Source organism: Bufo gargarizans, chromosome 3 (genome assembly GCF_014858855.1).
Source record: "Bufo gargarizans isolate SCDJY-AF-19 chromosome 3, ASM1485885v1, whole genome shotgun sequence".
Taxonomy (NCBI): domain Eukaryota; kingdom Metazoa; phylum Chordata; class Amphibia; order Anura; family Bufonidae; genus Bufo; species Bufo gargarizans.
In genome coordinates, this window is record NC_058082.1 from 488,964,272 (window position 1) to 488,980,496 (window position 16,225).

A 16,225-nucleotide genomic window follows, 5' to 3' on the forward strand; every position below is an offset into this window, starting at 1 on the left:
GGTGGGTGACGTGAAGCCTGATTCTCTGCTATGACATGCAGACTGATTCTCTGCTGACATGAAGCCAGATTCTCTGTTACGGGACCTCTCTCCTCTGCCTGGGTGCTGGGCCTAAATATATGCCAATGGACTGTTGCAGTGGTGGCTGACGTGAAGCCTGATTCTCTGCTATGACATGCAGACTGATTCTCTGCTGACATGAAGACAGATTCTCTGTTACGAGACCTCTCTCCTCTGCCTGTGTGCTGGGCCTAAATATATGCCAATGGACTGTTGCAGTGGTGGCTGACGTGAAGCCTGATTCTCTGCTATAACATGCAGACTAATTCTCTGCTGACATGAAGCCAGATTCTCTGTTACGGGACCTCTCTCCTCTGCCTGTGTGCTGGGCCTAAATATATGCCAATGGACTGTTGCAGTGGTGGCTGACGTGAAGCCTGATTCTCTGCTATGACATGCAGACTGATTCTCTGCTGACATGAAGCCAGATTCTCTGTTATGGGACCTCTCTCCTCTGCCTGGGTGCTGGGCCTAAATATCTGACAATGGACTGTTGCAGTGGTGGCTGACGTGAAGCCTGATTCTCTGCTATGACATGCAGACTAATTCTCTGCTGACATGAAGACAGATTCTCTGTTACGGGACCTCTCTCCTCTGCCTGGGTGCCTGGGCCTAAATATATGACAATGGACTGTTACAGTGGTGGGTGACGTGAAGCCTGATTCTCTGCTATGACATGCAGACTGATTCTCTGCTGACATGAAGCCAGAATCTCTGTTACAGGACCTCTCTCCTCTGCCTGGGTGCCGGGGCCTAAATATCTGACAATGGACTGTTCCAGTGTTGGGTGACGTGAAGCATGATTCTCTGCTATGACATGAAGACTGATTCTCTGCTGACATGAAGCCAGATTGTCTGTTACGGGACCTCTCTCCTCTGCCTGGGTGCCTGGGACTAAATATCTGACAATGGACTGTTACAGTGGTGGGTGACGTGAAGTCAGATTCTCTGCTATGGGACCTCTCTCCAATTGATATTGGTTAATTTTTATTTATTTTATTTTTATTTTTATTAATTTCCCTATCCACATTTGTTTGCAGGGGATTTACCTACACGTTGCTGCCTTTTGCAGCCCTCTAGCTCTTTCCTGGGCTTTTTTACAGCCCTTTTAGTGCCGAAAAGTTCGGGTCCCCATTGACTTCAATGGGGTTCGGGTTCGGAACGAAGTTCGGATCGGGTTCGGATCCCGAACCCGAACATTTCCGGGAAGTTCGGCCCAACTTCTCGAACCCGAACATCCAGGTGTTCGCTCAACTCTAATGATGCCAACTGCTGCGGATTTATGCATTGTGCAGACCGGCAAGGAGGGCAGGGGTGAAGAGTGTGTGGAGGATGATGTGGTCCTAGACCCCACATGGAATCAAGGTCATGCAAGTGACGTGTTCAGTTCGGAGGAAGAAGAGGTGGTGTTCACACAGAGGCAGCCGCACAGCAAAAAAGGGAGCAGGGTGCAAAAGCGGAGTGGCCGTCCCCTAGCCAGTACGCCTGTTACTGCCCACCGCACCCAGGGACTGAGCCCACCAAAGCCAGCTCCAAGGAGCTCCCTGGTGTGCCAGTTCTTCAGACAATGTGCAAGACACGGGTGATTTGCATACTGTGCAATTCGAGCCTGAGGCGAGGCATAAATGTTCTCAACCTGAGCATCACCTGCATGACCAGGCATCTAAATGCAAAACACGAGCTGCAGTGGAATACACACCTCAAAAACAACGAAAGATCTCAGGCTCCTCCTGCTCCCTCTTCTGCGGCAGTCTTGGCCTCTTCCTACCCCCTGGAGTGACAGTGGCACCTACCACCCCGCACACAGAGGATGTGGCAGAAACACCACCACCACCTCCAACACCATCACCAAGCTTCTCCACACTGTCCCATGGAAGCGTTCAGCTGTCCATCCCCCTAACAATGGAGAGAAAGAGGAAATACCCACCTATCCACCAGCAATCTCTGGCAATGAATGCCAGCTTTTCAAAATTCCTGGCTGTCATTCCGTCTGGTGGAGATGGAGACTTTTAAAAGCCTTATGGCGGTGGTTGTCCCACAGTAGGTGGTTCCCAGACACCACTACTTTTCCAGGCGAGCCATCCCTGCCCTGCACAACCACAAAGTGGCAGACAAATCAGGTGTGCACTGAGCAACGCCATCTGTGGAAAGGTCCACATAACCACCGATACATGGACCAGTAATCACGGGCAGGGACATTTTATCTCCCTAACTGCACACTGGGTAAATGCAGTTACAGCTGGGCCTGAGGCGGATAGCAGTTTGGTGCATGTCTTTCCACCACCGAGGATTGCAGGACGTTTCTCGGTGCCTCCTGTTGCCTTCTACTCCTACTCCGCTTCCTTCTCTACCATGTCCTCATCCAGTCAGTGTAACACCTTCGCCACCAACTTCAGCACAGCCAGGGGGAAATGACACCAGGCCATTTTAAAACTCATCTGTTTGAGGGAAAAACCACACACCTCTCAAGAGCTGTGAACGGGCATGGAACAACAGACCCATGAGTGGTTGGTGCTACTGAGCCTCAAGCCCGGCCTGGTGGTGTGTGATAACGGGTGAAATCTTGTAGCAGCTCTGGGCCTAGCCGATTTGACGCACATAACTTTCCTGGCACATGTGCTGAATTTAGTGGTGTAGAGGTTCCTGAAAAATTACCAAGATATGTCAGAGCTGCTGCAGAAAGTGCAGGCCGTTTGTGCACACTTTCGGCATTCTCACCCTGCTCCTTCTCGTCTGTCTGCGTTGCAGCGTAACTTCGGCCTTCCCACTCACTGCCTCATATGTGAGGTACCCACAAGGTGGAACTCCACTTTGCACATGCTGGAGAGACTGTGCGAGCAGCAGCAGGCAATAGTGGAATTACATCTACAGCATGCAAGGATAAGTCACTGTGCGGAACAGCATCACTTTACCACCAACATGTGGGCCTCCATGAGGAGTGTGTGCTGAGTTGCGCTGTTTCGACTACTCCACCAACATGCCCAGTGCCAATGACGCCGTCATCAGCGTTACTAGAACACTTCTATGTCTTCTTGAAAAAACGCTTCAGGTGAGGATGGAAGAGGATGTGGCACAGGAGGAAGAAGTGGAGGAAGAGGGATAATTTCCACGGTGATCAGGCCAGTCATTCACAAGTGGCTCGGAGGGTGGGTTCCTGCACCAACAGAGGTCAGGTACAGAACTGTCCAGCCAGGACACAGTTCTGGAGGATGAGGAGGATGATGATGATGATGATGAGGAGCCGTGTTCCCAGCAGTGTGGCACCCAAAGCAGCTCATGGGCATCACTGGAGCGTGGCTGGGGGGATACAGAGGACACAGACAGTACACCTCCCACAGAGGACATTCACTGAAGCGTGAATGAAAGTTGCGTGAGTACAAGCGCACACTGGTAGATGCGCTGCTGATGGCATTCCCACCTGACAGCAGGGGCTCAGTGGAAGCACAAGGTGAAGGCAGAGTAGGAGAAAGAAGTCACCAACACAGCTGGGGCGCCGCCAGTACCTCAGAAGGGATGGTTAGCATGGCCGAAACATGGGAAATCTTTGTCAGCATGCCACAACAACTAGCACCACCAGCTGATCCGGAACGTCTTAGCAGGAGGCAGCATTTCAGCAATATGGTGGAACAGTACGTGTGCACATGCCTACACTAACTGACTGATGGGTCTGCGCCATTCAACTTCTGGGTCTCCAAATTGGGCACATGGCCTAAGCATGCCCTTTACGCCTTGGAGGTGCTGGCCTGCCCTGCAGCCAGTGTATTGTCCAAACGTGTGTGTAGCACGGAGGGGGGGGGGAATCACTAGTGATGAGCAGCATAGGCAATATTTGTGTTCACAATATATCCCAAATTTTTGGCCTAATATTCACCATAAATTTGTAAATTCTAGAATTCGTGATCTCCAGTCATTATTTTCTTGATTGCAAAAATCCACAATCGGAAAATTTGCTATAAAAATTCACAATTTGAATATTCGCAATCAACACTAGTCACAACTAGTGTTGAGCACGAATATTTGGAAAGCAAATTTTTATCTTGAATATTGCCACTCAAATTTAGTACTATATATTCGTTATATCCAATATTCGTAATTTTTTCCATCTGAACACATGATTCCTCCTTGCTTCTTGCTTGTGGGCCAATGAGTCATTGGCCCACAAGCAATTTAAGCCGAGAGGAATCATGACTTCAGATAGAAAAAAAAAATTACGAATATTGAAAAAAAAATAATATATAGCACTATATTCAATATAGTGCTATATATTCATATTTTAGAATAGTCATAATTTTTTTCTATTCGAAGTGAACACTGAACACTATTCACTTCAGATGGAAAAAAATGACGAATATAATAAAAAAATGAAAATATAGCAGCATATTGAATATAGTGCTATATATTCGTTTTTTAGAATATTTGTCAATGACGAATATTCTAAAAAAACAAATATATAGCAGTATATTGAATATAGTGCTATATATTAGTTTTTTTGAATATTTGTCATTTTTTTTCCCATCTGACGTGAACAGTGTTTGACACTGGTATTGTTTCCTTTATGTATCTATATGTAACCATCAGAACTTGACTATGGAGCAATGGAAGAAAGCAGCCTGGTCAGATAAATCAAGCTTTCTTTTACATCATGTGGATGAGTATATGTTACTTATCGTTGAATGAGATCAGGTTGCATCAGAAGAAGGTAAACTGGTGGAGAAAGTGTGGTACCCTGGGCAAAATTCTGTTATTCCTAGAATTTAAGTGGAGGATACTTTTACATGTGATGGATGAGCTAGAAAAAAGTCCAATCTTTAGAGGCCTTAAAATCTAGAATATTTGCGATTACGAAGATATAGCACTATATTCTAGATCTTGACGAATTCTCGAAGTGGCGATATTCGCGATAAAAATTTGCGATTAGAATATTCACGATCAACAATAGTGATCACAGACAAGCGCAGCCGCCTTTCCACAGCCAATGTGGACGAGTTCACGTTCATTAAAATGAACCAGGCATGGATTCCAAAGGACTTGTCCGTACTCCAGCGCGGGGCCTTACCAAATTTATAAAATAAAGATATAAAGAAATTAAGGAAAACAAAAACAAAAAAACAAAACAGTCATGGCTATCTCCTCCTCCTCCACCTCCGCTTCCACCTACACCACATGCTCAACCTCCTACTCCACTTTCCTCCTATTTTATTATTATAAAATATATATATATATATATATATATATATATATTCTATGTTATATTAGGTCGCTTCCCTATCCACATTTGTTTGCAGGGCAATTGACCTGCTCTTATACCCATTTTGCTTCCTTTTGCAGCCCTCGAGCCCTTACTATGACTATTTGCACAAAAGTTCGGGTCCTGAATAGGGATGAGCGAACAGGAACTGTATAGTTCGGGTTCGTACCGAATTTTGGGGTGTTCGTGACACGGACCCGAACCCAAACATTTACTTAAAAGTCCGGGTTCGGGCTCGGTGTTCGGCGCTTTCTTGGCGCTTTTTGAAAGGCTGCAAAGCAGCCAATCAACAAGCGTCATACTACTTGCCCCAAGAGGCCATCACAGCCATGCCTACTATTGGCATGGCTGTGATTGGCCAGTTCAGCATGTGACCCAGCCTCTATTTAAGCTGGAGTTACGTAGCGCCGCCCGTCGCTCTGCTCTGATCAGTGTAGGGAGAGGATGCAGCTGCTGCTGTTAAGGCGAGATTAGGCAGGGATTTACTCATCAAAAACACTTAATGAAGTGATCGATCTACAGCTGTGTATCATTTAACTTCTGCTCGTTAATTGCTCATTGTTTTTAGGCTGCCAAGACCGTTTTTCTATAACTTTTTTCTGGGGTGATCGGCGGCCATGTTGTGTCTTGTGGTGCGCCAGCACAAGCTGCCGCAAAGTCCATTTAACCATCAATAGTGTTTTTTTTTTTTTTTCTATATCCTACATCAGGGGCTTGGCTGTGCTTGCTATTTTATTTAGGGGTGAAATACAATTGCCAAAATAGCAGTACCCTAAATCTGGTGTTTCAGCTGTGGCTAGCCAATTGTAATACTGTCTGCTGTCTGGCAAAGGATAGATTTTGTTCTGGGTTGAAATTCAATTCCCAAATTAGCAATTCCCTAAATCAGTGGTTTCTGCTGTAGCAGGCCAAGTTTAAATCTATCCATAAAAGGGTATATTACATTGAAGGTGCTAATAGGGTCATCAATAAATTCACACGCTACCGTGCATTTCCAAGTCTAATTCTGTCCGTAAAGGGATACCTGTCATCCAGGGCCTAAATACTAGGCCTACAATTTATATTCCGCTAAATCTGTGGTTACTGCTGTGCCTGTATTAGTGTAATACGGTACATAAATAGATAGCCAGATAGTGTTAGGTGCCTGTAAAATATAGGCCTGAATTTGAATTCAATACATTGGGCCAAATAATTTTTTTCTTATTGTGGTGAACGGTAACAATGAGGAAAACATCTAGTAAGGGACGCAGACATGGTCGTGGTGGTGTTAGTGGACCCTCTGGTGCTGGGAGAGGACGTGGCCGTTCTGCCACAGCCACACGTCCTAGTGAACCAACTACTTCAGGTCCCAGTAACCGCCAGAATTTACAGCGATATTTGGTGGGGCCCAATGCCGTTCTAAGGATGGTAAGGCCTGAGCAGGTACAGGCATTAGTCAATTAAGTGGCATACAGTGGATCCAGCACGTTCACATTATCTCCCACCCAGTCTTCTGCAGAAAGCGCACAGATGACGCCTGAAAACCAAGCCCATCAGTCTGTCACATCACCCCCATGCATATCAGGGAAACTGTCTGGGCCTCAAGTTATGCAGCAGTCTCTTATGCTGTTTGAAGACTCTGCTGGCAGAGTTTCCCAAGGGCATCCACCTAGCCCTTCCCCAGCGGTGGAAAACATAGAATGCACTGACGCACAACCACTTATGTTTCCCGATGATTAGGACATGGGAATACCACCTCAGCACGTCTCTGATGATGACGAAACACAGATGCCAACTACTGCGTCTTTCTGCAGTGTGCAGACTGAACAGGAGGTCAGGGAGGAAGACTGGGTGGAAGACGATGCAGGGGACGATGAGGTCCTAGACCCCACATGGAATGAAGGTCGTGCAACTGACTTTCAGAGTTCAGAGGAAGAGGCAGTGGTGAGACCGAGCCAACAGCGTAGCAAAAGAGGGAGCAGGGGGCAAAAGCAGAACACCCGTCGCCAAGTGAGTTTGCCTGCTACTGGCCACCGCCACCTGGGACCGAGCACCCCAAAGGTAGCATCAAGGAGTTCCCTGGCGTGGCAATTCTTCAAACAATGTGCTGACGACAAGACCCGAGCACAACCTGCATGACCAGGCATCTGCATGCAAAGCATGAACTGCAGTGGAGTAAACACCTTAAAAACAAGGAACTCACTCAGGCTTCCCCTGCTACCTCTTCTGCTGCTGCCGCCTCGGCCTCTTCCTCCACCTCGGTAGGAACGTTGGCACCTGCCGCCCAGCAAACAGAGGATGTACCACCAACACCACCACCTCCGTCACCAAGCATCTCCACCATGTCACACGGCAGCGTTCAGCTCTTCATCTCACAAAAATTTGAGAGAAAGCGTAAATTCCCACCTAGCCACCCTCGATCCCTGGCCCTGAATGGCAGCATTTCTAAACTACTGGCCTATGAAATTCTGTAATTCAGGCTGGTGGACACAGACAGCTTCAAACAGCTCATGTCGCTTGCTGTCCCACAGTATGTTGTTCCCAGCCGCCACTACTTCTCCAAGAGAGCCGTGCCTTCCTTGCACAACCAAGTATCCGATAAAATCAAGTGTGCACTGCGCAACGCCATCTGTGGCAAGGTCCACCTAACCACAGATACGTGGACCAGTAAGCACGGCCAGGGACGCTATATCTCCCTAACTGCACACTGGGTAAATGTAGTGGCAGCTGGGCCCCAGGCGGAGAGCTGTTTGGCGCACGTCCTTCCGCCTCCAAGGATCGCAGGGCAACATTTTTTGCCTCCTGTAGCCTCCTCCTCCTACTCGGCTTCCTCCTCCTCGTCTTCCACCTGCTCAACCAGTCAGCCACACACCTTCACCACCAACTTCAGCACAGCCCGGGGTAAACGTCAGCAGGCCATTCTGAAACTCATATGTTTGGGGGACAGGCCCCAACACCGCGCAGGAGTTGTGGCGGGGTATTGTACAACAGACCGACGAGTGGTTGCTGCCGGTGAGCCTCAAGCCCGGCCTGGTGGTGTGCGATAATGGGCGAAATCTCGTCGCAGCTCTGGGACTAGCCGGTTTGACGCACATCCCTTGCCTGGCGCATGTGCTGAATTTGGTGGTGCAGAAGTTCATTCACAACTACACCGACATGTTAGAGCTGCTGCATAAAGTGCGGGCCGTCTGTGTGCGCTTGCGGCGGTAATATCCGTCCGCTGCTAGCCTGTCTGCGCTACAGCGTAACTTCGGCCTTCCTGCTCACCGCCTCATATGCGACGTGCCCACCAGGTGGAACTCCACCTTGCACATGCTGGACAGACTGTGCGAGCAGCAGCAGGCCATAGTGGAGTTTTAGCTGCAGCACGAACTGGTCAGTCGCACTGCGGAACAGCACCACTTAACCACCAATGACTGGGCCTTCATGCGACACCTGTGTGCCCTGTTGCGCTGTTTCGAGTACTCCACCAACATGGCCAGTGGCGATGACGCAGTTTTCAGCGTTACAATACCACTTCTATGTCTCCTTGAGAAAACACTTAGGGCAATTATGGAAGAGGAGGTGGCCCAGGAGGAGGAGGAGGAGGAAGAGGGGTCATTTTTAGCACTTTCAGGCCAGTCTCTTCGAAGTGACTCAGAGGGAGGTTTTTTGCAACAGCAGAGGCCAGGTACAAATGTGGCTAGCCAGGTTCGACCCCATTCAACTTCTGGGTCTCCAAATTGTCCACGTGGCCAGAGCTAGCTTTTTATGCCTTGGAGGCGCTGGCCTGCCCGGCGGCCAGCGTTTTGTCTGAATGTGTATTCAGCACGGCAGGGGGCGTCATTACAGACAAACGCAGCCGCCTATCTACAGCCCACGTGGACAAGCTGAACCAGCTGATCCCACAGGACCTGCCCATCCCTTGTGCAGATTAGACATTTATAACTACCTCCCCTTAACCATATATTCTTGTACTCCAGGGAACTTCCTCATTCAATCCTCTTTTTTTTTTTTTTTACCATTATATTGCATGGCAACCCAAAGTTGAATGAATCTCTCCTCTGTCTGGGTGCCGGAGCCTAAAAATATCTGACAGTGGCCTGTTCTAGTGGTGGGTGACATGAAGCCTGATTCTCTGCTATGACATAAAGCCTGATTCTCTGCTATGGGACCTCTCTCCTCTGTCTGGGTGCCGGGGCCTAAATATCTCACAGAGGCCTGTTCCAGTTGTGGGTGACATGAAGCCTGATTCTCTGCTATGGGACCTCTCTCCAATTGATATTGGTTAATTTATTTATTATTATTATTATAATTTTTTATGAATTTCCCTATCCACATTTGTTTGCAGGGATTTACCTACATGTTGCTGTCATTTGCAGCCATCTAGCCCTTTCCTGGGCTATTTTACAGCCTTTTTAGTGTCAAAAAGTTTGGGTCCCCATTGACTTCAATGGGGTTCGGGGCAAAGTTCGGGTCGAGTTCGGATCCCCAACCCGAACATTTTCGGGAAGTTCGGCCGAACTTCTCGAACCCGAACATCCAGGTGTTCGCTCAACTCTAGTCCTGAACCTGGAAGTTTGGCCGAACCTGGCGAACCCGAACATCCATGGGTCAGCTCATCCCTAGTTTTTACCTTTTCTGAGGAGTTAATACCTCAGAAAGTGAGTGTAAATGTTGAAACTGAGGTGCTGTGTCCTTTTATTATAAATTCATTATCTGAAGATTTGGGATACTTTTGAAGTGTCTGTAGGGATGTCCCCACAGACATAGATGCTGCTGCTGAAACGCGCCTGAGATCTAGCTCTTTTCCAATGACAGATGATAACAGCTGCCAGCACTTATTAGCTGGTGCTAGGTGGCAGTCCTCCGACCAAACAAAATGTTTTGTGCGTTAAGTAAAGTTGAACTTCACGAACCTTACAAGAATAGAGGTGAGAAATTCCATGTTACAAGCTGCTGACGTAATCTGTTGACCTAGTTGCCTATTATGCACCTATAAACTCCTTTGACTGTTCTTGGCTTTTGCATGGACAACAATACAGGTATTTATCAGGTTTAGGGGGCAAGAGAGGCACCTTTAAGTATTTGTGCCCTTGTTTTATTTTTATTACTTTGTTCTTCTAACTAGAATTACTTTAGAAATGTTATGTAGTAGGTATTTTGTACCTGGATATTTTTTTTTATTTTTTTATAAGGTCAGTGTACAATGTTAGTTCACTCATCAATAGCCTAGTGCAGCAACATCTGTAAATAGAGCACAGGGAAATACCACAATCCTCGTGTTATTGATCTGGCAATTACAGGTAACATTTGCAAGTAGGTGACTTGGAAGAGAAGGTTAAATCAGCAATGAAAATGTTGTGCAGCTTTAGTTAGTTTTTCTTCTCTAGATAAAAAGATAAAAGTAAAATAGGATATTGGACATATTGCTAAAATATTCTTTATATTAATTTCTGTGTTCTCATTCTTTGTGTCAAAATCCATAGCTGTAACTTAATTTTCTGATCTCTTTTTATTTAATAAATCAGGCTTTTATTGTTTATAGGTCTAGATATTTAAATATTTTATAGTGTGATTCCTGTGTGAAGCCAAACACAGGAGGAAAATAATATTTGAAAATAATTTCTATCTGAGCGTAGTAATCTTCTTTTCAGATTTTCAATGGTCATTGAATGCAATATTCTGTATTAAAACACTATGTGGGCGTTCAAATGCAGTTAACTTTCTTTAATTTGTAAATATTTGGGGTAAATCTTTCTCTTAGATAAGTCAAGTGATAGGGGGCACTCAACTACCTGGTACCAGATGGACAAGAGTATTGTAAACAGTATTCTAGCAAATATTTATTCGGATAAAACTGGTAATAGTGGTGATGTGATCCACTTCAATAGATAACTAAAATCAAACATAGAAAACAATGTTATAATAAAAGAACATTACATCACACAAAATGGTGCCAATGGAAAATAATAAAAAGGAATAATAAAAAGGATCAAAAATGTCACTGGATGCTCCTGATAATAGATGATGTATAATAGGAGCCTCAAGGGTTCTTGTTTAGGACGTTTGAGTCTATATAGGTCCGCAATACCGTGAACTATAAGAAATTCAGGTGGTCAGGGTATCCAGGTAAGACAACAATCTCTTGTGTGATATATAATGCTGATGTCAGAAAGAGTTAATGCAGCCTGCTTTCTATAGACCGTTGCTCCGCTAAGGGGCATGTGCTATAGTAGGCAATACGGTAGCTTAAAGAAGACATTAGCATGGGTACATATATATTAAGTACTTTGTGCCATGAGTACTTTTCCCCACCAGAAGGCGTTTGATCCGATTATGGTTCACTTGAATGATCCGGTCTGCATGCGGTCGGACGCCAAGTATGTATCTAGGACTTTCCGCCTTGTTCTACGTGATCCCTGGTCATGTCATCGGAGAACATCCACGTGATCGGAGGGGAGAGTTCAGGAGGCTGGATTAGCTTAGATGATTTTGCTAGTTAGGCGCGTGCCTATTGAACTGGAAACAAAGTATAGATGGTATTTGTAGTAATCATATCCACAAATGTAGTATGTGCGATCCCTTGGATGATGGTAACTGCTAAAATCAAACGCGTTTCGGGGTCTGAACTTGCCCCTTCCTCAGTGGTCAACAGCATAATGAAATATCTGTCCTTTTATAGAGGATTACACCTGAATAGGGAGGTACCTCTTTTTTGAAGGGATAATTGAAAGAACAGGACTGGAGCTGACTTGTTGCGATGTGCCGTGTGAATTGCACCAAATGCATACCAAAATGTGATTAAAATGCAAATGACATTTAAATGCAATGATCCAAGGGCAAAAAAAAAATTGCAAATAAAAAATGGTTTATACTCTCATATATAAAAGTGTGATGTACTCGATCAATATCACTAAAATCACAAGGTAATAGGAAAGAGGAATAATAAGAAAGTGGCACATAGGATATCAAATAACAGATGCTGAACTTTCTTGAAATACTGAAGTTAAAAATAGCACCGCTGCGATAAAAAAATAAATAAAAATGCTGCTGCGATTCTTAAAAAAATGCTATAGATATTTCTTACGTTTTGAGTAATTCTGTCTTGTCTAGAGCTTGTATGATTTTCTATCCTAATAGACATAGACAGGATATCCCAAGACTCCATAAATAATATATTGTCACATGTATGTTGTTCAGTGTTTGAACCTTTGATTTATCAAACCTAAATAGTGGATTGGATAGCTATACTATTTGTCTGATCTGCAAATAGTCTCATTCTTTGCAAAAGACACGGGTGACACATTCATGCGATTCTAATGTATTATATATTCATATGCGATGTATATAAGTTTTTATAGGTGAATATAAAAATTGTGTAAGATGAATAAAGTAACAATGATTTTACATGAATGTGACACATGTGTAGATAGATAGAGGTGTGTGTATATTTAAATTCATATAAGTGGGGGAGAGGGAATAATGTATCCCTGTAGAAAAGTGATGATGTGTGTGAGATGAATGAGGATACAGAAAGGTGACTGTAATTACCAAACAACTTACTTAAAATGCCCTAAGCGGCGAGGTAGTAGTAGGGGGTAGTTGTCGGACGGAAAGGGGGGATCGAGGTGCTGATATACAGCCTGACACTCGATGCCCCATTATCGCCCGACATATACCCCAAAAACGTTACAGAAAACCGAACAGTTCAAATTCAGCATTTAAACCAAATGGCAAGATAGTATTAAATTCAAAGATCCTCCTTGATTCAGTTCTTGACATTTTGGCAATATGGTTGCCACCTCTCCATGGTGTCTTAACCCTCTCAAAAGCCACAAACTTCAACAAGGATGGCAAAAAAAATCTTTGTAGTACAGTAGTGGATAGCTCACCACCTCTCCCAAACGGAACTGGTGCTCTAGCCTGAAAACTGATCACCCAATCAGTTTGAGGGATAATATAATAGAAAAAGTACAAGGCTGGCACTCAAATATGTGATACCAATTCAGATGACAATTTATTAGACATGAAATTAAAAATCAATATGATGTACACAATAAAATACAATCAATAAAAATCTGTGGAAATAAAGATGATATGTGAAACACGCAGGATGAATATACACTGAGAATTACCACAATCACAATCAATGGATATTTGCAGATTATCTGGAAGGTTCAAAAATATAAAGAAATCCTTTTGGACACTTTCTCTATAATGTAAAATTGTAAAATTGTGTCCTCCTTGAAATAGTCCTCTGATCAGGGTATGGAGTGTTCCGAAATCGGCACTATGGCCGGGTAATGATGTCAATACATGCAGTTCCAACTGGTGTTTATACACCGCAAAATGTAAAGCTGCCGATGAGGAGAAAAGCGGGACCGTTTTTCTTACCCTGTAATTTGGGGCCGGTAGCTGGAAAGTCTCTTTCTCTTGCCGCTACTCACCACACCATGCCAGCTTCTTCTCACGCTGTTTGGCGTCCTCGTCCGAGACTTCCGTATCACGTGATGGTTGTCTCGCGGGATTACCCTGTAAGTTTGTTAGCTCTTCTTTTTCCTTGGAGTAATTTAGAGTCGAAGTTTTATGGGGCGCTCCAACCTCCGAAAAAGTTTGCAAATTTTCTTAGTACATTCCGGTCCTTCTTTATCGGGGTGAACTACGCCAGACGCGTTTCTGGGACGTCTCTCCCCTTCCTCAGTGGCTCTACCCCCATTGTAGTGTCACTTCCTTTTATAGTCCGTTCAGTATCATCGAAAATCAGGATCAAAATCCAGTTTTGACTACTTGCACCATCAGTGTGTTTTTCGTGCGGTATTTCTAAAACATATGCGTTTTTTCTTATATTCTATCCTTCTTATTATAATAAGGTTATCCAATGAAGGAAATCCTTCCACAGCATTGCTATAACTCTAAAATATATATATATATATATATATATATATATAAAAACATATATACGGAGGATAATAAGACAATGTCTAAAAACAATAATAAAAGATAATATCACATGGGAAAGGGTACACAGTTCCTGGACTGTTCACATGTGTAAAATTTGATTCCCTAAAGTCCAATGGAGATACTGTTCATAATTTTGATAGTTGGTTAATGTAGTAGAGGGTGTGTGTGCCTCCCCCCAAGGAGGGGTCACAGCGCCGATAGACGGCCAGACATGTGATCCCCCATTGGATGAGATGCACACAACCCAGGATCTACAGGAAACCGAAAATCTCGAGTTCGGCGTTTAGGCCTGCTGGAATCAGGCTCCCAAAGTTGTATATACGTCGGGATTCTGCCCGGGACATTCGTTCTACATGTTTCCCCCCTCTCCAATGTATATCTATTTTTTCCAGGGCCATAAATGTCAGTCCCCTAGGATCTTGGTTGTGAGCTTCTTTAAAGTGCTTTGAAAATGAGTGTTTTAAATATCCCTTTCTGATATTAGAAACGTGTTCAGATATCCTCACCTTCAAAGTTCTCTTTGTTCTTCCAATATATTGCCTGGAACAGGGGCACTGGACAAGATATATTACACTGGTTGAATTACAAGTCAGGAAGTGTTTAATCTCCCATGAAAAACTGTTTTGCGTCGAGTCGATCTGTTTAATACTTTTTGGGGCTTTTGTGACTTTACAGCCGGCACAATGGCCGCATCTATAAAACCCCTTTAGGCTCATCCAAATTCCAGTATTTGAAGATTTTCGCAATTTATTTTTCACTGACCAGGCTATTTTTATTCCCAGATTTGGTGCCCTTGTAAAAGTGATCTGTGGTCTCACTGTAATAAGTGGGCCTAGAATTTTATCTTGCAATAGATGAGGCCAATGTTTTCTAATTATTTCTTTAATTTTCCTATATTGGACAGTATAAGGGAGGATTATACGAAATTGGGGTTCTTGTTGTAATTCTTTGGGAGCTTTATCTATTAGAAGGCTACTTCTGGGTATTTTCCTCACGTTCTCCAGAGCATCCTCCAATATTGTCCTTGGGTATTGCTTAGAAATGAATTTATTCTTCATATCCAGTGCCTCTAGTTCAAACTGGGAGTCCTCGGTACAGTTCAGTTTCAATCGTCGGAACTGTCCGAAAGGAACATTTAATAACCAATTTGGTAGATGACAACTGGAATGCAGGATAAAAGCATTTCTAGCTGAGGGTTTTTGAAGGCACTAAAATTATGGGGACGCCCGGACGGCTCCCAGTCTTTTACTGCCTTCCTAAGGTACATAAGGATATGGAGAGCCCTCCGGGCCGCCCCATAGTATCAGATATAGGATCCCTGACATCTAACCTTTCGAGATATATAGATACTTGGCTACAACCTCTGGTGAAAACAACACCGTCCTATCTAAAAGATACAACTCAAATCATTGATATATTAGAAGGACTTACTGTTGAGTCAGATTGGATCATGGCTACACTCGATATCCAGTCGTTGTATACGGTTATAGACCACGAACAAGGAATAGATGCAATTAGCAGACAATTACAGGAAGATAGCGAAATGAAGTTGGATCAAATAGAATATATATTAGAAGGAATTAGACATATTTTACAGCACAATTATTTTTATTTTGAGAAGGATTTTTATCTACAGACCAGAGGGACTGCCATGGGCACCAGGTTCACCCCCAGCTACGCAAACCTGTTCCTAGCCCAGTGGGAGAAGGCTGCGATAGATCCACATCGGGGGGGCGACCTGGTGCTCTGGCAGCGATATATAGACGACGTGATTTTAATTTGGAAAGGAAAAGAAGAAGTTTTACGTTCGTTTATAGCAACATTGAATGATAATGTTTTTAATCTGGTATTCACTACTAAGATTGGATCAGGGGGCACAGAGTTCCTGGATTTGTTAATAACTAAGAGGGACAACAAATACGTATGTCAGACATATCAAAAACCCTCAGCTAGAAATGCTTTTATCCTGCATTCCAGTTGTCATCTACCAAATTG